Source organism: Hyaena hyaena, unplaced genomic scaffold (assembly GCF_003009895.1).
Source record: "Hyaena hyaena isolate Hyena2069 unplaced genomic scaffold, ASM300989v1 scaffold_911, whole genome shotgun sequence".
In the NCBI taxonomy this organism is placed as follows: Eukaryota; Metazoa; Chordata; class Mammalia; order Carnivora; family Hyaenidae; genus Hyaena; species Hyaena hyaena.
The window spans coordinates 409,739-434,960 of record NW_024081542.1 but is presented as its reverse complement, the minus strand read 5'-3'; the positions used below and the strand labels follow the sequence as shown (position 1 = coordinate 434,960).

Below are 25,222 nucleotides of genomic sequence, written 5' to 3'. Positions count from 1 at the left end.
TTTCTCTCTCAGGAAGGAAGGATGGAGGGAAGGAGGGAAGGAGGGAAGGAGAGAAGGAAGGGAGCGAGGGAGGGAGGGAGGGAGGGAGGGGAGTTGACAAATAATCTGGGTTTACAGAGTCTGAAGAAATAAGATGTGGCAACAGAAGCAGAGCCCGAGGAAGGCCTCCTGGACTCCCCATGGAGCCCCTGACCACTGCACGTGGGGGCAGGAAAACTCTCCTGCCCCCTCTAAGCTTACCAGCAGCACTTGACATCCCTCCGAGGGTCAGGTCTTGGCCACGCATCTCAGCAAGGCGGGCAGGGGGCCATGGCATCTAACCCCGGCCCCCTGACCTCCTCCATGGGGCCCAGATGCTCAGGCCTTACCCCCCCTCCCAGGCCATCACGGCTACATCCCAACCACCCACCTCTGGCTTACACCCACAACCCACTCTCAAACAGGAGTACTCTAGGGTCCTGAGACCGTTCTAGGGGTCCAAGAGGTCAAAGCTAGTTTCATTATAATACTAGGACCTCACCTGCCTGTTTCACTGTGCAAGAGCCAAAATGGTTAATGTAAACAAATTAAACTCCTTTTATTATTTTTATTTACTTGTTTAATAATTTAATAATAATTTAATAACTTAATAACAATAATTTAATAAATTATTGTTGGGGCACCTGGGAGGCTCAGTCAGTTAAGCGTCCGACTTCGGCTCAGGTCATGATCTCACGGTTCGTGGGTTCGAGCCCCGCGTCAGGCTCTGTGCTGACAGCTCAGAGCCTGGAGCCTGCTTCAGATTCTGTGTCTCCCTCTCTCTCTGACCCTCTGCTGCTCATGCTGTCTGTCTCTCTCAAAAAATAAAACATTAAAAAAAAATTTATTGTCAAGTTAGCTAACATACAGTGTATACAGTGTAGTCTTGGCTCTAGTAGATTCCCATGGTTCATCGCTCACATACAACACCCAGTGCTCATCGAAACAAGTGCGCTCCTCAAGGCCCATCTCCCATTTTCTCTGCCCCACCCCCATCAACCCTCAGTTTGTTCTCTGTATTTAAGAGTCTCTTATGGTTTGCCTCCCTCTCTGTTTGCAATGTATTTCTCCTTCCCTTTCCCTATGGTCTTCTGTTAAGTTTCTCAAATTCCACAGATGAGTGAAAACATATAATACCTGTCTTTTTTTGACCAAATTAAACATCTAAGTGACTGAATTCATCAACGCTACTCACTCAGGGCAGAAAAGCCAACTTCACCTAAGCACGCCCTTGGTGGAGTGGTGCAATCAGCAGCCTCCCCATAGGCCTTCTCACGATGGCGGCAGACGAGAGGTAAGCCAGCAGCAAACCACGTCTGCTGGTCTCTCAGGAAAAGCCAGGGGTAGGGGCTGGGCTGAGTGTCACTCACTGGGCATCTGCATTTGGGAGAACTGGCAAGATCTATGGCTACGCACATGTGGGTACAGGCCAAATATTTTCTTAAAACAAATACAGTGAGCCTGCAACCTCAAAGAAAAACAACAGTATGTGGTGCCAACGTTAAAATTCTAGCTTCTGACTGGAAATTAGAATTTTGGGGACGCCTGGATGGCTCAGTCGGTTAAACATCCGACGTCAGCTCAGGTCATGATCTCATAGTCTATAGGTTCAAGCCCTGCATCAGACTCTGTGCTGACAGCTCAGAGCCTGGACCCTCCTTCAGATTCTGGCTCCCCCCCTCTCTGCCCCTCCCATGTTCATGCTCTGTCTCTCAATAATAAATTAAAACATGAAAAAAATTTTAAAAAAGGAAATTAGAATTTTGGGTAAATGTATACCTGCCCCCATGAGCTTGACAGCTGTCTGACACTTGAAAGACTTTTGATAACAGACAAGATGTTAATAAGAGAATATGATTTTGATCTTGGATAACGATATGTCCCAACGTTTAAAAGATCTCCATAATTTAGTGAGCCAGTGTTTCCCAGATGAGCAATACCTAATCTTTATTTTCTTCTTTTTTTTTTTCCCTAATCTTTATTTTCTTAAATTATTGTAAATGTTTATTTTTGAGACAGAATGCGAGTGGGGGAGGGGCAGAGAGAGAGGGAGATAATCCGAAGAAGGTTCCAGGCTCTGAGCTGTCAGCACAGAGCCCGATGTGGGGCTTGAACTCATGAGCTGTGAGATCATGAAGTGTGCCAAAGTCAGACGCTTAACCAATTGAGCCACCCAGGCACCCCAAGCAGTACCTAATCTTTAAAACCACACATAGCAGGAAGGTGCACTAAGATGTGAGGCCGACCATGGGCTTAAACCTTACAGGGAAGGAAGGCCATCAGCATTCTGCTTCGTTCTGTCGGGTTCCGACACACTACAGTCAGAAACACATCTGGAATCATCTAAAAGGCTCAAAATACACGTGTCTACACGAGGCCAGATCTTCCTCACATACTGCAACCAAACGACACATCCCTGCAGTCAGAAGCCAGGCAAGGAAGAGATACACCAACCTGTAAAGCAATACCACTCTTCAGAGGTTTTGTTTTAGAAAATTAGTTATTTTTCACAGAAATTATTTACCGTAACACATAAACAACAGCTTACACATTTACTTTTGTTATTTTTAAGTAAATAATTGTTTTTTTTAAAGCTTCAGTTTTAATTTATTTTTTGGTCAATACCAGTAGATAGAACTCACATAAACAAAAGCCTTCTGGGGTCCTAAACAGCTTTTAGGATTGTCGACTGGCCTTGAGGCCAAGCCACACATCAAGGACACCAAAGCCCCCACATCACAGGCCTGCTGCAAATGCCTCCAAACCCCCCGGCGCTCCCGGGCCAGGCATGGCAGAACAGGCCTCCCCAGAATACTCACGAATGTGCTTACAAACCACCCATGGCCACATATCCCAGCCATGAAATTAAATTTCATGACTTCTTCCCCCAAAAAAACTCTGTTTTAAGAATATTACCTAACACACCTTCCAACAATGCCAGAAGTATCCACCATTCTGTTCTGCGTCTGTTCGGCTGCACCCAGGAACCCTTCTGACAAGCACTAATCATCATGCCAGGGCCTGGCCAAGCCTGAGAGCCAAAAACAAGACACCAACAGCTCCGCCTTGTCTGGTCTCTTACTTTTAGAAGCCAAGCATCCTCCCTGCTTCTTACTCTGAGTGACCACTGACGGCGGCACAGGGCAGAGGAGGAAGGAAAGGGCTGTGCGGAGGAGGAGGAGGAAGAGGAGGAGACCTGGGGGACGGATTCCCACCCTGAAAGCTCTTCTCTTCCTCACCCGTCCCCTCAACAAGGCTGCCTGGGGACCTGCAGTGGAACCAGAGCCAGGAAGCGGGCCCAGAACTGTGGCACTAACAGTTCCCTCACCCGCTGACCCAGACTCGCATTCAACCTCACGGCCTACGATAAATTCCCAGTTAGAGCAGAGCTGTAACCGCCAGAGGCTGAAGCACCCCTGCAGGAAGGAGAGGCGCCGTACAAAGTCTGTCCAGTATGTGATCATAAAAAATAATAAACCACAGCAACGGAGCAAACTTTTTGGGAAAAGGCAGAACAGAATAATGGAGTCCACTCTGCATGCACTTTATGTGCTAGAGTTAGATCTGACCTTCTAGAAAATGACATTCTGCCCTTTTGAATTTCCATCTGATACACTGAAGCACTATTATGGATGGAGAAAAAAGGAAAATTGTCTAGTCTGTGAAGTTTTTGTCCTTAAACGCAAATTGGTAGATTACAATATAAACAAAAATCTAGGGAGAAAACGTGTTCCAGAGCGTGAGGCAGAACCTGGCCCCGTGCTGGACATAACCAGGCCAAGTGTACTTCCAGCTACAGATGTCCATTTATATTTGAAGTTCAGCTATATGACAAATCAATTTTTTTACTGTAAGCTTTACAGTTTTTACTGAAGTTTACCTGAACTTCAAATGTAACTGGGCAGCCTGTATTTTTTATATGCTGAATTTGGCAACCCTGCGTGGAATCTATGAGAGTCAGCACGAGACAGAAGGCCTCCAGAGTTCAATAATTCTGAAGTGGCAATGTTGACATTAAAAACAAAAACTGTGGTTTTTTAAAAAATGTTTGTTTATTTTTGAGAGAGAGACACACACACAGAGTGCAAGCCGGGGAGGGCAAAGAGGGAGACACAGAATCTGAAGCATCTCCAGACTCTGAGCTGTCAGCATAGAACCCGACACGAGGGCTCAAACCTGTGAACCGTGAGATCATGACCTGAGCTAAAGTTGACGCTTAACGGACTGAGCCACCCAGGCGCCCCATAATGTTGACATTTTTAAAAGACAATATTTTCTGCCCTGTGAAATCATATTCCCTTTTTTAAATTTTTTTTCTAGTTTATTTATTTTTGAGAGAGAGAAAGAGACAGCGCGAGCAGGGGAGGGCCAGAGAGAGAGAGAGACACAGAATCTGAAGCAGCTCCAGGCTCTGAGCTGTCAGCACAGAGCCCGATGTGGGGCTTGAACCCACGAACTGTGAGATCATGACCTGAGCCAAAGTCTGATGCTTAACTTACTGAGCCACCCAGGCGCCCATGAAATCATATTCCTAAGAAGAAAAATAATTACTTTTTTTGGGAAAGAAAGAGACAGCACAAGTAAGCAAGGGGCGGGGAGAGAGAGAGAGAGAGAAGGGGGCTCGCCTGAAGCAGGGCTCATGTGCACCGGACGTGGAATTCAAACTCACAAGCCATGAGATCATGACCTGAGCCAAAGTCAGATGCTTCAAGACTGAGCCACTCAGGTGCCCCAGAAAAAGAACTGTTAATGAAACAATTTCTTCGTAAGACAAAGAACACAGAGGAAAATAAAGAAAAAACCCAAAGGCATTATGAAGTCTTACTCCAGGGCCTTCAGGTACCCTAACTGAATTCCATGCCAGCAATCTATCTGACGCCCACAGCACAGGGGAATGGGTGTGACCTACAGCACGCACTCACGCCTATCTTAAACCGTGAACAGCATGCTTTATGCAGCCAGACGCCTCGACTCCACAAAAACCAGAAGCAACTACAGTACAGTCAGGCAACCAACCAATTCTAACTACACAATACTACAGAGTATTTCTCAAGAAAAACAGCTGTTTGTTTTTAAAGGTAACAAGAGGGGCATCTGGGTGGCTCAGTCAGTTAAGTGTCCCACTTGGACTCAGGTCATGATCTCGTGGTTCATGAGTTCAAGCCCTACATCAGGCTCTGTGCTGACAGTTTCGGGTCTGGAGCCTGCTTTGGATTCTAAGTCTCCCTCTACCCCTCCCCCACTTGTGCGCACACGCACGTGTGAGCCCTCTCTCTCTCTCAAATAAATAAAACGAGGGGCACATGGGTGGCTCAGTCAGTTAAGTGACTTCAGCTCGGGTCACGACCTCACAACTTGTGGGTTCAAACCCTGTGTCAGGCTCTGTGCTGACAGCTCAGAGCCTAGAGCCTGCTTCCGATTCTGTCTCCCTCTCTCTCTGACCCTCCTGGCTCATACTCTGTGTGTGTGTCTCTCTCTCAAAAATAAATAAACATCAAAAAGAATTTTTTTAATAAATAAATAAAACCATAAAAAATTAAAGTTAACAAAAGATGGCATGGGGGAGGGGAAGATGCGGTATCTACTGTATTTTTTTTTTTTTTTACTGTTTACTTATTTATTTTGAGAGAGAGAGAGAGAAGGGGGGGGAGGGAGAGAGAGAGAAATCCCAAGCAGGCTCCAGGCCCAGTGCAGAGCCCAACTCAGGACTCTATCTCATGAACCGTGAGATCATGACCTGCGCTGAAATCAGGAGGTGGACACTTAACCAAGTAAGCCACCCAGGCGCCACTTTTTTTTTCATTTTTAAATGCAGTACTGGACAGAAGACAGCGCTGCCATTTTTACTCCGCACTGAGAGATGTGTGGACATAATCTAGGCTTCAGCTTGGTTTTCTTCATGACCAAAAGAAAAAAATCTTGGGGTGCCTGGGTGGCTCAGTCAGTTCAGCATCTGACTTTGGCTTAGGTCACGATCTCACAGTTCATGAATTTAAAGCCCGTGTCGGGCTCTGAGCTAACAGCACAGGGCATGCTTCAGATCCTCTGTCTCCCTCTCTCTCTGACCCTCCCCTGCTCACGCTTTCTCCCTCTCTCCCTCTCTCTTTCAAAAACAAACATAAAAAAAAAAATGAAAAAGAACGAACAAATCTCTTACGAGTCTGTATAGTACCATCACTTTATGTGATATAACCATAAAATAAACATATAATAATCATTTACAACTTAAATAACATAATGTGAAAATAAAACAAAAGCAAACCCTTCATGACACTTTAAATTAAATGCATTTTCCTCTCAGGGCAGACCAGGGTCTCCCCACTTGGCCCCTCAGTCAGCCCTCCTTTTCATCCACAAGAAGTACTTCTCCTTTGTGAGGGGACAGGAAACGGTTGCATCAAACGTAATTCACCATAATACAATTAACTTCAATTTTACTACATTTGATTTCAGATAGTTTTTAAGAAGATAGTTTCTGCTATGCATACAGTATAAATTAAGAAGGTGAAGATTTTGTGTAGAGCCTTCGTTACTTTTCCATGCAAAATTATGAGCCATCACTTGTGTTTTATTTACTGTCACCGCAGTGAGCCTCCTCATCAGCACCTGCACTGGTCCACCTGTGAGGCAAAGCACCTACCTGCACAGGCAGAGTCTCGGGCACAAGGTTAGAGATGTGCCCAAGGTCAGGCGGCCTACCCTGCATGTGAGAGTCCAAACCCAGTTTCCCAGGGTGTGGAAAGGCTCAACTTCTCGGGTGCCTGTCCCATTGGGTTTCTACCACACTGCTGATTTTTTTTCTTTTTATAAAATAAATAATGGCTGGTGGGGAAAGATCACAGAAATTTTGGTATCACCCCTTAGAAGGTTCCTAAAATTCAAAGACAAATAAGGGCTGGACCAATTTTTGGATAATCTGTACTGAAATTATTCAAAGACAAGCCCATAGAGTAATTAAATAATTTTATCCATTTAAAGTCTAATGACAGGGCAGAAAGAACCACGACACTGTGTCAGCTCTAAATCCAGACTGGCCTTTGGCTCATGGGAAGGAAAGCCTCCTCGGCTCCATGGCGGCCTGGGAACCAAGAAGGGTAGCCAAGGACCAAGGCCCCAGCCGCCGGCCCAGGCTTGGCCCACCTCATCGGTAGCCAGTTACCTCCAACAGATCAGAGCAATGGTGTGCACAGCACACAGACAAGCCAGGAACCACAGCAATGACAGCTCTGGGCCAGCCCCACAGAGGCTCCACCCGCCAGCGGTGGGGCCGACCCTGGACGGCCAAAGCCTGGCCAGCCTCTACTCAGGCAGAACCACAACAAATGAGCTGGGAGTGCAGAGTAGTCTGAAAGGAAAACTTAAGAGGGAAAAAAAGAGAATCCTCTATCTCAGGACTCTTTGGCTCACTTTTCCAGAGAGCTCTGTTCTCACAGGTGACTTAAATTAGTGAAGTCCAATTGTAACGTGGCGTTCTCCACAAAGACGCTGCTACACAGACTCTTAAGGAAAGGAGCATCTTTTCCCATGTTCATTCCAACTCCCCAAATGATGTGAAGAGAAAACTCTAGTCTCAAAAAAAAAGCATCGAACACAAAAAGTATCCTCATTTATGACAGTCAAGGAAAAATCCTTGAAGTCACCAGAAATTTAAAATTGCTTCTAAATACTCTAACCTCCAAAGCGGTGTGGGGGTCCACTGGACAAAAGACCAGGCCAGACCAAGCCCGCAGGGAGTAGCACATGTGGACAAACATTTTCTGACAATCGGCTCCATAACTCAGAGGTCAGCAATACATATATGAAAATAAACGTCGAGCCAACCTGGCACACAGACCTCAGACCCTGCTGTGTGTGCGTGGAGCCAGTGCTCTGGTCTGATTCTGGGCCTGAAAGCTGCTCCCCCTGCCCTGGCAGCACTGGCATTTCTAAGGTCACGATCATCTCATAGATAAGCTCTCTCCCTCCTCAGGGCTCAAACCACCCTGCATCCATGTATCCACGTTATTCAGAACTCCTATTTCAAGCACAGATGTTGAAAAGATGAACTCTTTAACTGCTACACACACACATACACACACAATCTTATGTTTAAAATGAGTCAAAGCCATTCCAAAAAAGAATTTGAGAGAAGCTGACCAGCATGGCAACCCACAGTGGGGCCTGGTAAAAGAGCTGCCCACACTACGCGGGGAGGAGGAAGGAAGTCCACGTCCTCCCATGAAACTACCGTCTCCCCAGTGCAGCCTCACAGTACCCCCACCCTCGTGTTTTGGGGTGTATGATAGCTTTCACATATTATCTACTGGAGCTGTAAAGATACCCAACAATGGCAAAATACTAAGAAAAAGGAAGGAGAAATCCTGTCTAAACACGTATCTCCACAATAAGTGCATGCTTGCTGGACTCTGGTTCCACGGGTGACCTTGCTTTTACACTTCACAGCTAGGAGGCCGTGGAAAGAAAAGCCTTTCTCCTCCAACAAATAGCACACTGCTCATGGCTCACGGGCTTTCCTGACTCAGCCGCTGGAGGCAATCTGCCGCATCCAACAAGCAGGGCAGGCAAAGAGGGTCTTCTCTCCCTAAGGATGGAGATGCCATGGCTCTAGCCACCTTCTGAGAGATGCGAATTCTGACCTGCCATTTGTTCCTCTCTGCTTTAGGACTCTGCCCAAGATCTGGACCAGGGACCGCGTCTTCTCCTCGAGAACTGCATCAGCACCAGCACAGCAGTGTCAACACCAAACGGGTTCTCAAAGACGGGCTGTGTCTTCTGTCCAGGAAACTTGTGAGATGTAGAGCGCTATCTCCCCACCCCCTAATTTTCAACTATTTTCCACATACCAATTTCACTAGCTAATTATCAAAAGGGGTGGGGAGAAAAAGAATGAATCCTTTCAATATCTGATAGATTTCCTTTTCCCTCTTTTGTCTTTTTGTTTTTTCCCTTTGGCAGCAAAAGGAGTTAGTTCCTAATTTTGGAAAATACAATTACTATCCAAAGTGGCCCCAGAAATTACATTTAAGGGACTGTGATATATCAGAACAGGCTCCCTTTCCATCTGCTACTTAACCCTTAATTGGCCTCTCTGCAAAGGAGAAAACCAAAGGGGCTACATGCCTGCTGTTCCCTGGATCTATGTTTTCCTTGGCTACTGTAGCTTTCCAAAGATGGTCGGACCATGGGGCCCACGACTCTACACACCCTTCTAACAAGGTGATGCTGACGTTCCTCCAAGAGAGGTAGGGTGTGCTCCTTCACCTTTAATAAGATGGGCTTTTGTGACAGCCTGGACCTGAGACCATGGCTAAAGTGAGCTCCGTGGTGCGTGAGGCCAGGTCACAGACATTGGCACGGCTCTGCCCAGGCACATGCCCTGAGGACCCCAGACCTGTGGCCACCTGTGGGCATTCCAGCCAGCAGCCCACATAAAAAGCACAGACCACCAGAAGTACATGTGAACAGCCTTGAGATGACATGTCATCCCAGTGCTTGAGGCTTCCAGCTGAGGCCCCAGGCTCATGGACCAGAAAAAAGCCATCCCCCCAACCACCCTGTCTGAACTGCTGGCCCCATGAAGGAAAACAAATGATCACTGTTGTCTTGAAGCACTATGTTTCAGGGCAGAGTGCTAAGCATTAACAGACAACTCAAACTGTGCCCTTCTCCTTTGTGTCCCTTCCAGGCCACAGCAAACATAGTCTGGGGCCTGGGACCAAGAACAGAGGTCGGACCCCTGTAGAACTTGATTTCCAAAGAAGACGCAGCAAACTGAGAAAAAGAGCAGATGCTGTGGACGCCTGTGGGGAAAGCACGGGCCTCTCCCACTCTGCATCCTGACTCCACAGCCGCCTGGGCTTCCATGAGTTAAAGCATGCTCTCTGAACCCTTTCTGGTCTGTGGAAGAAAGCAAAAACAAAAGCCAGCTACAACCAGAACAATCTCCCAAGATATAACTAGCCAAGTGCTGGGCTATAGCAGGTGTCTGTTCCAAAGGCATAAACCAGAGAATGGGGATCACACAATGTTTACTTTCAGTCTGACATTCCACACAGTGAAGATGTCTACGCATATTTCTTACCACCACAAATATGCTGATTTTTTCATTTATACATCAGCCTCTTATGAATTTGAACGGTGTGATCACCACAATTTTGTTTACTGACAAAAATCAAGTTTCCAGACCTGCAAAGGTGATGCCTGCGTCCCATGGGAAACTTCGGCCTGGTTCCCACACTGATGGGTCCCACCCTCCACAGCAATGGCAGGGGTTCTCTACCTGGCTAAGCAGCTCACCGGTGGTGGGTCTGGGTGTGCCTGGTGCCATTAGATGCTCACGGGACACACAACTCAACATGACATTGTGGAGACTCACAATCTACTAAACATCTACTCCATCTCTCCTCATTTAACGCAGAGTAAATTAAAGTGAGAATGCACAGACTCCATTAGAAATGAGGACGCCTCACTGGCAGAAAGGCACAGAGGGGAGACAATGGGGTCACGAGGACACAGCCCTCAGCTGTGTGCCCCACGCAGGCCTGTCCACCAGCTACACCCACGTATACCTCAGTGACGCAACAGTGAGAGTCAGCTTACCAGACTAGAGTGATTCAGTTCCACTCCAAAGATCTAGCTCTTACTTCCTCGGTTTCAACCAAACTTTTCATAATATAAAACCTTCAGGAAGGGGAATCACTCAACATGATGTCATCTGTTATGCCTTAGATTATCAATATAAAAAACAAAATGGGTAACGTGACTCATAAATACATTTGTTCTAACAAATTTAGTAACAGAAATCCACAACGTGGGACATTCCGCAAGACCACTGACATAGCTTCCTCATCGCAAAAGTTAAAAGATACTGGCAGGGTGAACAGTTCCAGATATCAAACATAACAACCAAATGGAAAGCATGGATTCTATTAGGATACTAATTTGAACCAACCAACCATAAAAAGACATTGTGACATAATCGGAGGGTGGTTTTAAAATAGTTAGATGAGGCGTGCCTGGGTGGCTCAGTCAGTTAAGCCTCTGACTTCAGCTCAGGTCATGATCTCCTGGTTCGTGAGTTCGAGCACTGCACTGTATCTCCCTCTCTCTGACCCTCCCCTGCTTATGCTGTCTCTCTCTCTCTCTCAGAAATAAATACAACATTTTTTTAAATATTTTTATTTATTTCTAGGAGAGAGAGAGAGAGAGAGAGCAGGGGAGGGCCAGAGAGAGAGGGAGACACAGAATCTGAAACAGGCTCCAGGCTCTGAGCTGGCAGTCAGCACAGAGCCTGACGCGGGGCTCGAACCCACGAACCGCGAGATCATGACCTAAGCGAAAGTCGGACGCTTAACCGACTAAGCCACCCAGGCGCCCTTAAATACAACATTTTTAAAAATTAAAAAAAAAAAATAGTTGATATCAAGCAATTACTTCAAATTTTGTTACATGTGAAAACAACACTGTAGTTATGTAAGGATGTCTTCTGCATTTTTAAAAGATACATCCTCTGAGTTGAGAAGTGGAAGTTTCATGGCCCCTATGCTGTGCTTTAAGATATCTCAGCAACAGAGGCGCCTGGGTGGCTCAGTAGGTTAGGTGGCCGACCACCTCAGGTCATGATCTCCCAGTCCATGAATTCAAGCCCCAAGCTGGGCTCTGTGCTGACAGCTCAGAGCCTGGTGCCTGCTTTGGAGTCTATGTCCTCGCCTCTCTCTGCCTCTCCATTCGTGCTCTGTCTGGCTCTGTCTCTCAAAAATAAATAAATGTTAAAAAAAAAAATTTTTTTTAAAGATACCTCAGCAACAAAACAAAAAAAAAACAAAAAAGGAAAAGGTAGAGAAGAAACGAACAAGATAGGAAACACGTGGCAAAATCTTGACCATAATCACGAATTCTAAGTCGTCTTCTTTGCACACGATGAAAATTTAAATCCTTCATAAAATCCTAAAGAAAAACTAGTTCTAAACAACAGATTGACATCTGCGCCCCTGTGGGACTCGACATACAGTCCACAGCAGGTCTGACACTGTCACATGATGCAAGCTCAGCTCTCCACTGACCAGGCGTGATACCTCGTTGCCTCACTTTCCTCTTGACCAAAATGTGTACAACTACCCAAAACCCAGCACAGAGGGCTTAGGAGGCTACAGAATGTTCAAAAACGGTGGGCGACACACAATAAATCCTGGTCACTTTTACTGCTCAATGTAAAGTCATAAAGATATTTCTAGCATCTGCCATGTGCCACACACCAACTTGTCACTCACTCCCTAAATTCAACTACTCAAACGCAAGCATGTCTCAATCTGGTCCCAGCCCCAGCGGATTCCATGCAACCTGTCTGCCCCAGTGACCAGTCACCACATTCACTGCTCTCTTCTCTCCAGCCATGCCCTACAAGGGCAGCAGCTATATTCCATCACTGCCACGCTCAAAAGGATACAGGACCCATTCCCAAAAGGGTGGGGTCTGGCCCCACTACTTGGACCATCTCAGGGAGGGCTGTCACACCCCCCCAGCTCTCCGACTTCTCACTTGTTTTACGGGCCCCCACGAGTCTGTAATACCATGCCCTCTTGTGAAAGGGGCCCTGGCCCAGCCCACTCCCTTATCACCAGCTTCGAGGCCAGCCCCTCCCCCAGTGCTCACAGCCCTCACTTAACTGGAGCCCAAAGCATTATTCACTGCTAATACACACAGCAGGGGCACACATCAGATCAATGTACAAGCTCACCTGACTCTTCCTCAGATGCAAAACACACAAACAAAAACATGTTATCTGGGGTGCCTGGGTGGCTCAGTGCGGTTCGTGGGTTTGGGCTCCACATCAGGCTCGCTGTTGTCAGTGCAGAGCCTGGAGCCTGCTTTGGATCCTCTGTCACCCTTTCCCTCTGCCCCTCCCCCACTCACGTTCTGTTACTCAAAAATAAATAAAACGTTAAAAAATTTTTGTTAATGTTTTCTCAGTTTTTACTGTCGTAAGAACTCCCTTCTAAAGTAAAAAATATTGATTAGAAAAAAACCACCTGACTCTTGATTTTGGCTCGGTCATGATCCCAGCAGAGTGGGATGGAGCCCTATGTCCATCGCGGTCAGTGTGGAGCCTGATTAAGACTCTCTCTCCCTCTGCCCCTCTACCCTGCTAGTACACATGCTCTCTAAAATAAAAAATTAGAAATAAATAAGTAAAGGAAATACTCAAAAATATATATAAATATACTACATGAATGCCAATAAAGGAGTCCTTCCCCTGACAATATTTTGGTACCTTGCCCAGTATTGGTCTATTGTTTCCCACAATTCCCATTTATGCCTTTTCCAAATTCTTCCACAGTCCAGTCAACCTTCTCATCAGTTCTGCCTACTTTGCACTTCAATAGAATCAGCAATTTCCCATGGATTTTTAGTAAACTGTGCTTCATTTCTATTTCAGGAAACAAGAACCATTTTATTAAATTTTTTCTAATGTTTATTTATTTTTGAGACAGAGAGAGACAGAGCTTGAGCGGAGTAGGGGCAGAGAGAGAGAGGGAGACACAGAATCCGAACCAGGCTCCAGGCTCTAAGCTGTCAGCACAGAGCCCGACACGGGGCTTGAACTCACAGACCACAAGATCATGATCTGAGCCGAAGTCGGCCGCCTAACCTACTGAGCCACCCAGGCGCCCCAACACGGACCATTTTAAAAGCTGTATTGAAGGAGTAAGGGAACAAAATGACCAGAGCCCAAGGAGGCACAGAGCCATGATCCCTGACTGGAAAGAACGAGGCTGGGAGACGGCACCCACTTCCCACGAACTGGGACGGCCACGGTCAAAAAGATGAGCCAAAACAAAAACAAGAGCTGGCAAGGATGTAGAGAAGCTAAGACCCTCGCGCGCTGCTGGCAGGAATGCAAAAACGATGTGGCTACTATGGAAAAGTTTGGTGGTTCCTCAGAAAGTTAAAGAATTACCACAAGACTCAGCAATTTACTCCTGGGTATACACTCCAAAGACTGAAAAGAGACACTCAAACAGATATTTGTACACAAACGTTCAGAGCAGCACTATTTACAAGAGTCAAAAGATGGAAAAAACTCATATGTTCATCAACAGATGAGTAAACAAAATGTAGTCTAAACGATGGAAGATTACTCAGCCAGAAAAAGAAATGAGGTTCTGGCTCAGGCCATCGCATAGATGAACCTTGAGAACATTATGCAGAGTGAGATGCACCAGACACAAAATGACAAATTAGTCTACTTACATGAAACACATCCTTTAGGCAAATTCATGGAGACAAAAAAAGGAAAGGAGAGTTATGGCTTAATGGGTACGGAGTTTCTGCTTGGGGTGGCAGGAATGTTTTACAAACTGATAGTGATGATGGTCACACAATACCATAAATGTACTTATGCCACCAAAAACTAGGCTTAAAAATGGCTGAGGGGCACCTGGGTGGCTCAGTCGATTAAGCTTCTGCTCTTGATTTCAGCACAGGTCCTGATCTCAAGGTTAGTGACTCTGAGCCCCGAACTGGGCTCTGCACTAATGGTGCAGAGCCTGCTTAGGATTCTCTCTCTCCCCCTTTCTCTCTGCCCCTCCACTGCTCATGCATGCTCTCTCTCTCTCTCAAAAATAACTAAACTCTAAAAAATGGCTGAAATGGTAAGACTTCTGTTTAAGTTTATTCTGCCACAATAAAAAACAAAGAGGGGCACCTGGATGGCTCAGTTGGTTAAGCGTCTGACTTTGGCTCAGGTCTTGATCTCACGGTTCGTGGGTTCGAGCCCCGCACTGGGCTCTGTGCTGACAGCTCAGAGCCTGGAGCCTGCTTTGAATTCTGTGTCTCCCTCTCTCTCTGCCCCTCCCTGTTCATGATCTGTCTCTCTCTGTCTCTCAAAAATAAATGTTAAAAAAAAATTAAAAGAAACAAACAAAAAACAAAGAGGGGAAGAGAGATTGAGGGGTGTGCCAAGATAACCTTACCGATACATTCATGGGTTCTTTAATGAAGCCAATGCAATTCTTAGAAAGGACTCCTTTACAAGGAAAGATGTAATGTACGTACAATACAAATCAGAATATAACATATAATACTTGTGTATCTAAAAATGGGGTTAGCACACCAGTGTTGAAAGCATGACCTCACAAACTACACTGTTGAGAAGAGAGATATTAACCCAATGTCGACGGCTGGATTGTGGCTGCAGGAGCAGTGGTGCATCTGGCAGGCAACCTAATCTCAAACGGCTCATGGAAAAAAAAATCTCCTTTATCATACTTGCAACTTTCATACATTAAGTTTGAAAGTATTTCAAAAGCAGAAGAAAAGCAGTTCTATAGACAGAAAAAACACACCTAAAGACTGACTACACGGTTTTGGTGGGCTCGAATATATCTTCACAAAACTCTGTAAGAGAGAAATCTGAAGGGATGTGTATCAACTCATCATAGAAGCTGTGGGGACAGAGTAAGAAAGGGACACACAGGGACAGAGAGGGCAGATCCTGCCTGAACAAAATTTTATTTTCAAAAGGAAAATTCATATATTATTGCATGACTTTACATTTTTAATGAGCAAATGAATTGGGAACATTAGGTGAAAACTACCTATAAAGCATCTACTGTAACGTCTGCATGTAACCTTCCAAACATTTTTCTGTGCAAATACACTCATGAAGGTACAACTAATACAGACCACACAAACGGGTAGTAAATGTTTCCCTTAACTACTGTGAGCAAATGAATGGACGCTGTCGCAGCACAGGCTGCAGCAGCGGGCCCCCAGCATGCACAGAGCTCGCCCCGCACACACGACCCAGCCAAGAGACACGCAGGGCATCCAGGCCATCTCAGCATCTTAAACAACCTTGAAGTGAACATCTTCACTCAACATATTCCTTTGCATGTAGTTCCCCGTAAATTCCCGCAGGAATGCCGTAAGTAAGGGACAGAGCTAGAAATGAAAGCCATACTTTCCCTTACACAAATGATGTGCCAAATGTCTCAGCGGGGCTCTTAAACAGAGGGGTGGGGTTTTTTTCCTTCTTAAGACTGAAACCCTAAAAACATTTTGGAAAACAACTCCCTATCCTTCTCATGTCTATCTGTGGTAAATCCAGGATTCAATCTCAACTGTAAGAGAAAGAAACCTCTCCTGTGATCCAGGCCTACTTTACCAAAAAACCAATAGTGTGAGGCCCGGCTGCATGGCCCTGCCTGTCCCCAACACACAACAGGTCTTAGCAGGTGGGGTCTACACATCAAAGGAGCTGCCGACAGAGCCAAGTCAGAGAAGACATGAAGCACTGAAGTGATCAGGAGCCCTTCCGGCCAGCCAACCTCAAGGTTCACATCACTCAATGTTACTGCTGTTAGACCATTAAGGAGCTACTGAGTTGATTCCTAATACCCTAAGTGACAAATACACAAAGGCACACGAACCTCCGCTGTTTTCCAAGCCAGCTAACTCTCCTACCAGCACAAGTCAGATCGGGTTGGTCAGAACCTTATAGGGAACACCAGAATGAGTGCTTCCAACACAATGGTTCCACTTGCTTAGAGGCTGAGTCTGCAGGGGTGACACAGAGGCTTCCCAGGGACACTGGGGCTACAACCTGGAAATTGGGAAATATCGGGGTAACGGACAATCCTGAATTTATAGAGGAACAGTCAACATTTTTACTGCCAATGATAATGGAAGAATATAAGTAAAAGTACTTTGTGCTGTTTATATCCATAATATACTGTCAGAAGACAATTTTTGGACAAAGAATTTGTAAGATGTGCAATACAGATACTACAAAATTCTAGCAAAATCCTGGAACTTGAGGCTGACTACAGTTCTCGGGATTTCAGCTTGACCCTTACATACTGAAGTGCTGGTTACACATATGACAAAAAAAAATGAAACTATAGTGTGTTTGTGCTGAATTCTGTGTATCCCTCAAACTGAGGGCTCTTTGTAAAATCGCCATGCTAGCTTCTAATTATCAGCTACCATGGCTGCTAAGGTAACCTGATGAACAATAATCTTTTTTTTTTTTTACATTTTTTTATTTTTCATTTATTTTTGAAAAAGACAGAGCATGAGTGGGGGAGGGTCAGAGAGGGAGACACAGAATCTGAAGCAGGCTCCAGGCTCTGAGCTGTCAGCATAGAGCCCGACACGGGGCTCGAACCCAACAAACTGCTAGGTCATGACCTGAGCAGAAGTTGGACACAACCAAATGAGCCACGCAGGTGCCTCAACAATAATCTTATAATGGCAGAATGGTACTAATTAAAAACAGTGGCATTTCATGCTTAATGTAAACCGTATAATGGACTATTTCTTCTGATACATCTATGTAAAAGGTGATCGATCAGTTTGAGGTTTCTAACAGCATAAGCAACAACCACCTCCACAAGTTAAGTAGGATAATTATATTCATTAGCCATGACATGACTCTGTGAAAGAAAATCTATCACTGCCTATGAAAATCTTAGTTTTCCTTAAATATGCGTAAAAGAAACTAGAAACAGTCACATGTACAAATAAGGACATAATACAGGGTGAGGGCATTTCAAATAAGTAGAAGAGGAGGTGATTAATAAAATGGTCACTGAGCCCACGGGCTAGCCATGGGGAAAGGCCGTCACAACCATAAATCGATGGGTCCCGGGCGTACAGACAGTGCAGCACAACCATACAAGCACTAGGAGAAACCCCTGGTGGCCCTGAGGTGAGAAGCCCCTGATCCCAACCCTAACTGACTCCAAGACCAGGAATCACAGAAGTAAAGCTTTACAGATTTAACTACCAAAATATTTTAAACACTTATGTGACAAAATAAAGAAATAAACTCTAAAAGACTGAGAAAAAAAAAAAGGGGCTCCTAGGTGCATCAGTCAGTTAAGCATCCAACTGTTTATTTCAGGTCAAGAGCTCACAGTTCATGGGATCAAGCCCCATTTAGGGTTCTGTGCTGACAGTGCACAGCCTGCTTGGTCTTCTCTCTCTCCCTCTCTCTCTCTGCCCCTCCCCCACTCACGTGTGTGTGTGTGTGTGTGTGTGTGTGTGTGTGTGTGTATTTCTCTCAAAATAAATAAAACCTAAATAAATAAATACCCGAAAAAAAATAAAGGCTTAGTACCTTTAATAGTACTCTTAACCCAAGAAGGAACAGAAAAATAGTAACTCCAAATCAGTTTTGTAAAGACAGAGACAACCAACAAAATAACGGGCAAAAGAGAGAAACAGGCATTCCCAAGTGGCCAATAGACAGGGAGATGCTTGGCCCTGAATGTGAAAGAGGACTGGAGGGTAGGAGGAGCTCCCTAGATCCCCCATAGCAGCAGGATCACACAGCAAACAAGTAAGCCGCAGATTTCCTAAAAACACAGACCAGTCTTCTCACAGACGCAATAACCCTTAGCAAAACAGGATATGAACCCAGCAACATGTAAAAATGATTACACATCCATGACCAAGTGAGATCTACCCCAAGAATGCAAGGTTGGTTTAACATCTGATAATCAATGCAATAATTACTAACAGAATTTAGGAAAAAAACCACAATGATTAAAAAAAATGATCATCTCAACAGATGCAAAAAAAAAACCCACATCTGACAAAATTCTGTCATGATCTGCAACAATGCATCAGGGGCTCTAGCCAATGCAGGGCAGGGGTGGCAGGAGGAAGGAGGTGTCTAACACAAGAAAGAAACGGTAATAAAAGTTACCTATAAGCCTACCACCAACAGTAAACACCTTAGTTTAGCACTTATAGGTTTTTTACATTAACAGATTAATAATATACTTGTTTTAATCCATTTTTTTCACTGAACCTGATGATAAAGGTCTCTATAACATCATATGCAAGACATGCAACAGTGGATCACCCGGCTACAGCCAACTGCTTCATTACTACAAGCACCGTGGAGACTAGTTGTGCACACCCCCGGCGAAGCTCCCCTCTTCGTGCACTCACCATGTTGTGTGCCTCCTGCACTTCCCACCAAACTCCACTGCCACCTTCTTATTGTAAACCACATCATCCCGAATGTCATCAGTAAACAAAAATGGTCTACTCATTTTTCTGCCTCCAGTCTCTGTCCTTTCCTACCTAATACTTATTCTGCAGTTAGAATTATCTTTCTAGAACTGTGACCTCACCACAATCTGAAAACACCCAATGCTTCCCACTGCCATGCGCCCTGGCTCACACCTCCCAGTGTAGCACAGAGGGCGCTTCGGCACTGTAGGCCTGGGCTCCACTGGCCAAATCAAGTCTAAGCCTATTTTCATACTTCCCACAAGCTAAAAACTACATTTTTTTTTTTTATAAAAATAAAAAAGGGGGCACCTGGGTGGCTCAGTTGGCTAAGCATCCAACTTCGGCTCAGGTGATGATCTCACAGTTCATTAGTTCGAGCCTCAAGATGGGCTCTGTGCTGTCAGCTCAGAGCCTGGAGCTGCTTCGGATTCTGTGTCTCCCCCTCTCTCTCTGCCCCTCCCCCGCTCACATTGTCACTCCTCCTCTCAAACATAAACATTAAAAATAATAAGAAGAAAGAAAGAAAAAAAGATCGAATGTATGAATGAATATACATTTAAAGCCATGTGTGACCTGCACACCTGGCCCTTTCCAGGAAGTCTGCTAACTCCTGACCTAGCCCAAAAATCTTTAGGCACCAAAACAGCCTGTCAAACACATTTAAGTGCCGCCTGCATCAAGCTACTGAGGGTGGCTTGAACAGAGCCCCTGAGTCTCTGGCCACTGCCTTTGTCCATCCCCCAGCTTTCGTCCTCCAAGATCAAACGCTGCCACTCAGACCTGCAAAGTCCCCAGGGTCTTCTGGCTGATCACATGCTGCACTGAGATTGCACACACACCTCTGTCTCACCAGAAAGGGACCTTCAGCAGCACGGGCTCTGATTTACTCATCTTTGCAACCCAGCATCTAGCAGAACACCTGGCACGTAACACATATTCCAGGGCTTCCTGAAGAACACTTTTTTTTTTTTTTTTAATTTTTTTTTTAATGTTTTATTTATTTCTAGGAGAGAGAGAGACAGCGTGAGCAGGGGAGGGTCAGAGAGAGAGGGAGTCACAGACCGAAACAGGCTCCAGGCTCTGAGCTGGCAGTCAGTACAGAGCCCGACGCGGGGCTCGAACCCACAAACCACGGGATCACGACCCAAGCGAAAGTCGGACGCCTAACCGACTAAGCCACCCAGGCGCCCCTGAAGAACACTTTTTAAAATGATGATTACAGGGGCGCCTGGGTGGCTAGATTGGTTGAGCGTCCGACTTTGGCTCAGGTCATGATCTCATCGCTTATGAGTTCGAGCCCCGCGTCGGGATCTGTGCTGACAGCTCAGAGCCTGGAGCCTGCTCCAGATTCTGTGTCTCCCTTTCTCTTTCTGCCTCTCCCCCGTTCATGCTTTGTCTTTCTCAGTCTCTCAGAAATAAATGTTAAAAAAAAATTTTTTTCACATATACAATGCAGTCCTCTGACAGCAAGAAGCCTGCACAAAGTAACGTACAACGAGCCCCCAAGCGCATCTGCACTTGCTCTCCAAGACTGGACACAAGAACAAAGGGCACAAAAAGAAGGTGCAGAGCTGAGAGCTGAGTGTTCCAGGCCACGTGCTGGGGAGGAGTGAGCTGGGTGGGCCACAGTGTGGAGTGCCGGACAGGCAAGGGGGGGCTGGAGAATCCACAGTGGGCTTTACTGTCTGTCATCTTAACATCCCTTGATACGGGGCACCTGGGGGCTCGTGTGGCTGAGAGACCAACTCTTGATTTTGGTCCAGGTCATGACTCCAGGGTTGTGGGATCAAGCCCCACACTGGGCCCCGCACTGAGCATGGAAGCTGCTGGGGATTCTCTCTCTCCCTCTGCCCCTTCCCCAAGGATCCTCTCTCTCTAAAATAAAAAAATAAAAATAAAAAGTTTTAACATTGATATATTCCTTGATATACATCAGTAAATCCTGTGTAACTTCTTTTGGCCCCTAGAATTTGCTTCTTAAAATGTGGCCATACGGAGACAGTCCCAACGAAGCCCTGGCGTGTATTCAGGTTAAAAGGGGTCCAGCTTTCACCGAGCGTCTATCTACCAAACAGCAGGTGCTGTCATCCCTCTGTGCTCCTTGTGCTCCAGGACTGAGGGCCATATCTGTGTTTTAGAAATTCTCCCTGCTAGGCCCCAGCATCTCTCTATCACCCATTTCCTCTCATTGTATAACAGAGAGAGGGGACAGAGCAGCTGTCACCGCCCGTTGAGTCAGACTGTGTGCCCTATTCCAGGGCAAAACACTGGTCTGCCCTAGATCACTGCCTTCAACCACAGGCTCCTGAGAACAATGGAGTCACCAGAAAGGACCCACAAATTTGCAGGCTTCCCAGGACTGGCTGTGGACCAAGCAAATATACAAGCTATTTTTTTATGAAGGTAGCATTACTAGACTGACCGTAATTTTGTCACTTTCTGTTCTTTCGATTAGTACATACTTCACAATTACTACCATGACAACAGCCCTGAAATTTTCTGATGTGACAAAAAGGTTTTAATATGCTGGAAAAAACCTGGCAATTTCTGCTGCAGGCTCCCTGAAGGCAGGACCTGCACTTCCTCCAGGCTCTGAAACTCATCAGCCCTTGGCCCTGAAGAGAACAGCTGCCCAGTTAATTTTCAGTTGTTGGGTGTCCCACTCCTCGGCACGGTGAGGCCCTGTGGCACAGTCGGAGGGCCGGCCGGCAGCAACTGACCACGGCCTCTGGGCACATCCTCAGAGCCAGAGCTCAACACCGCCTCCCGCGCTCCCACAAGTACAGCGCACCTAACACGGGGCACCTCCCCTCTTGGGGCACCCTATTCTTCTGAAAAATGCAGGAGATAAAAATGAGACTGTAGCGTTTATACACGAAGGAAAAGGAGAAGCCTATTCCTCTTTTCGGATCAGAAAAGGAATTCAAGCAACAGCCGTAGCTGAAATATCAGTAACATTAAAGTAGAAGACAGAGGTGGGAGGCAGCCACCAACGTCTATTCCAGTATGAGCACGTACACAGCAGATGCCCAACAGACACCTGCTAGGGAATGAGTTCTTACAGTGCTCAGGGACACCATTCTACAAAGCGGGACTGTACTAGCCTGAGAGGAAGAGGTGGCCTTTGCGCGCATCATCCCTGGAAAAATGTTCAGAAAATGCCCAAGAGTTATCATTCTAGCTTATCAGAACAAAGGCACCATCTGGTGGTTAAAAGAGTAAGTACAGGCTATGGGAAGAAACCCATAGAAAAATATTAATAAATTTCCCTTCTAACCAGAAATATTCTTGGAAAAAGACCACCTTCCTAATCATATTGGTGATTTAAAAAAAAAAAAAAAAAACATTTCTACAATACTGCTCTGTAACAGGAGTGAACTAACATGCAAAAACAAACACATTTATAGCTGAATTCCATTCAAAACCCCTATTTTGACAAAAAGACCATGCATGATAAAGAAAGTGAACCAAGAGTTGAATATCTTGAAGTACATGACATAAAAAGGTGGAACTTATCCCCCATAAGAATGTACACTCTATGGGAAACGGGAATTTTGTCGGGTTTTTTCCCACTGCTGGACCACCAAGCCCCTAGTGTACAATAAAACAGTAGTCCTCAAACATTCCAGTCCCAGGACCAGGTTATACTCTAGAGATTACTAAGCATCCCAAAGAGATTTTGTTCCTATGGGTCATGGCTGTTGATATTTACAAACCAAAATAGAGAAAATCTTAAAATCGCTGTCCCTTCCTTTAAAAATAATAACATATTTCATGTTAACATCAAATTATTTTTATAAAAAGTAACTACTTTTCAAAAGAAAGAGAGAGGCACCTGGGAGGCTCAGTCAGTTAAGTATATGACTCTTGATCTCAGCTCACGTCTTGATCTCAGGGTGGTAAGTTCGAGCCCTGCATTGGGCCCCACTCAGGGCCCCGTGATAGGCAAGAAGGCTACTTAAAAAAAAGAAGAAGAAGAAAGAGCAAGCATGTGTTCATGTCATTTTTTTTTTTTACAAGTCTGCAAATATCTCTTCTGGCTTAAGGCTTGGATGCTCCCATGCCCTGCATCATGTAGCCAGCCGATGGAAGTGTGCATTACAGCCCCTTGACAGACAAGGGTGACAAAAGCCAATGATGTCCTTTCTGGTATTAGTACAGTCTGACCTTATAGGTCTGGAAGTGTCTTGGGGACCTGCTACTATGTCTGGTATGCAGCAGGCATTAGTGGAGCTTTGCTGATGGGAGGGACAAGGGAAAGAGCATGATGGGATGAGACTGAGAAGCTGGTAAAGGGAAGGACAAGGGGGTAGGGAAAGGACCAAGTGCAGCCAAGTGTGGGAGGGGTGCGGCCTGGCCAAAGTGCTGCAGGGCTGGTACTCCTGTTTTATACTGATTGCAAGTATATGATGCAGCTTTTTTATTAGCTCTGTTTCCACAGAGTATTATCTCTACTTGGGATCATCCTCCCTTTGGGAATTTTTAAAAAATTCAAATGGGCACCTGGGTGGCTCAGTCAGTTAATCATCCGACTTCGGCTCAGGTCACGATCTTGCGGTTCGTGGGTTCAAGCCCCGCACTGGGTTCTGTGCTGGCAGCTCAGAGCCTGGAGCCGGTTTCGGATTCCATGTCTCCCTCTTTCTCTGCCCCTCCCCTGCTCATGCTCTGTCTCTCTCTGTCTCAAAAATAAACTATAAAAAAAAATTTTTTAATAAAAATAAAAATAAAATTAAAAAAAATTAAAAACTAATTAGCATTAATCACATGAATTAAAATGCAGATAAATGAGGATTGCTATTAATTTTTTTACCACAAAACTAATATATGCTCATTTTAAAAAATTTAAATAAAATAAAAATCACCATCAGTCCAACAACTCAGAATAACTAAGCTAACAACAGATGTATTTCCATTTCTTTCCTAAACTTAGTATGAAGTTTCTTAAATTGATGTTCATCTTGGGGCACCTGGGTGGCTCAGTCAGTTAAGTGTCTGACTTCAGCTCAGGTCATGATCTCATGGTTTGTGAGTTCAAGCCCCACATCGGGCTTTCTGCTGTCCCATAGAGCCCACTTCAGATGCTCTGTCCCCCTCTCTCTCTGCCTTCCCCCACTCATGCTCTGTCTCAAAAATAAACATTTTAAAAAACTGATGATCATCTGTATACAAGTATTAACAAAATAACTATAGACAGGAAACCCTCAGTAATCCATTATCTAAACTCTCCAAAAAATTAAAAATAAATGAGCTCTCCAAGTACGCATGCACAGAAGATCACATACTATATGATTCCATTTAATGAAAAGTCCAGAATACACAAATCTACAGAGACAGAACACAGATGCCTAACTGCAAAGGGTCAGGGGTAGGAGAAAATGGGAGTGACTACTGATGGTATAAGGTTTCTTTTGGGAATCATGAAAATGTTCTGGATTTTTTGTGCTCTATTCATGGACACACCCAAGTTTCCAGACTAGTCATTCTGGTATATAATAGGTAATGAGTATGTGATGGATGGATGGATGGGGGAGTTGGTGGCTGCTGGAATGGACGAGGGGTGGAGGAGGGAGGGGTGGAGAGGAGAGGGGGTGGGAGAGTGGATGGGGTGGGGGAGGTCAGGCATGGGGGACGTGGGTGAATGGAACGTGGATGGGCAGGTGAGCGGGAGAGACCCCTCTCCTAGACAGAGCCCAAAGCCCCATGTCGGTCAGACTCGGGCGGGGGGGGGGGGGGGGCAGCCACACCACTTCTTCCTTTGGTGGTCCTCCTCCTGTCCGTAGTTCCAAGGGCCCCACTTCCGGCCCCAGGCAGAAAAGAACATGCTCTTCAAAGTCTAAGAAGTAGCTATGAGCTCTCCTTCACAACACTCGCTCACTTTTCTTTTATAAAGAAAGTCTGTGAAATGGAAATGTGTTAGAGGAAATGGACCTCTAGGAAGTCCCTCAAACCACCTGGCACAATCCTCCAGAGGTTTTCCCTGAAGCTAAGCTAGTCTGGACAGGCTCTTCGCCGGTTCTATGAAGCCCACCGAGCAGCACGCATCCTATGCAGCATGAACTCCTACACGGTTTCAAAAGCCACAAAACCCAGGCCACTGTGATGAACAGTACAGAAGCGTACCCTTCCTCCACTAGTTCTCTAAAAAGATGACAAAATGCTTGACCGAAGATATTTCTAA

The 25,222-nt window shown here is 45.6% G+C and overlaps 1 protein-coding gene across 9 annotated transcripts in view; it reads right to left on the bottom strand.

Annotated features, from left to right (window-relative positions):
• The window catches only part of EHMT1 (euchromatic histone lysine methyltransferase 1), a 147,263-nt gene that overhangs the window by 84,348 nt on the left and 37,693 nt on the right, over positions 1–25,222 (bottom strand). The window lies entirely within an intron of this gene.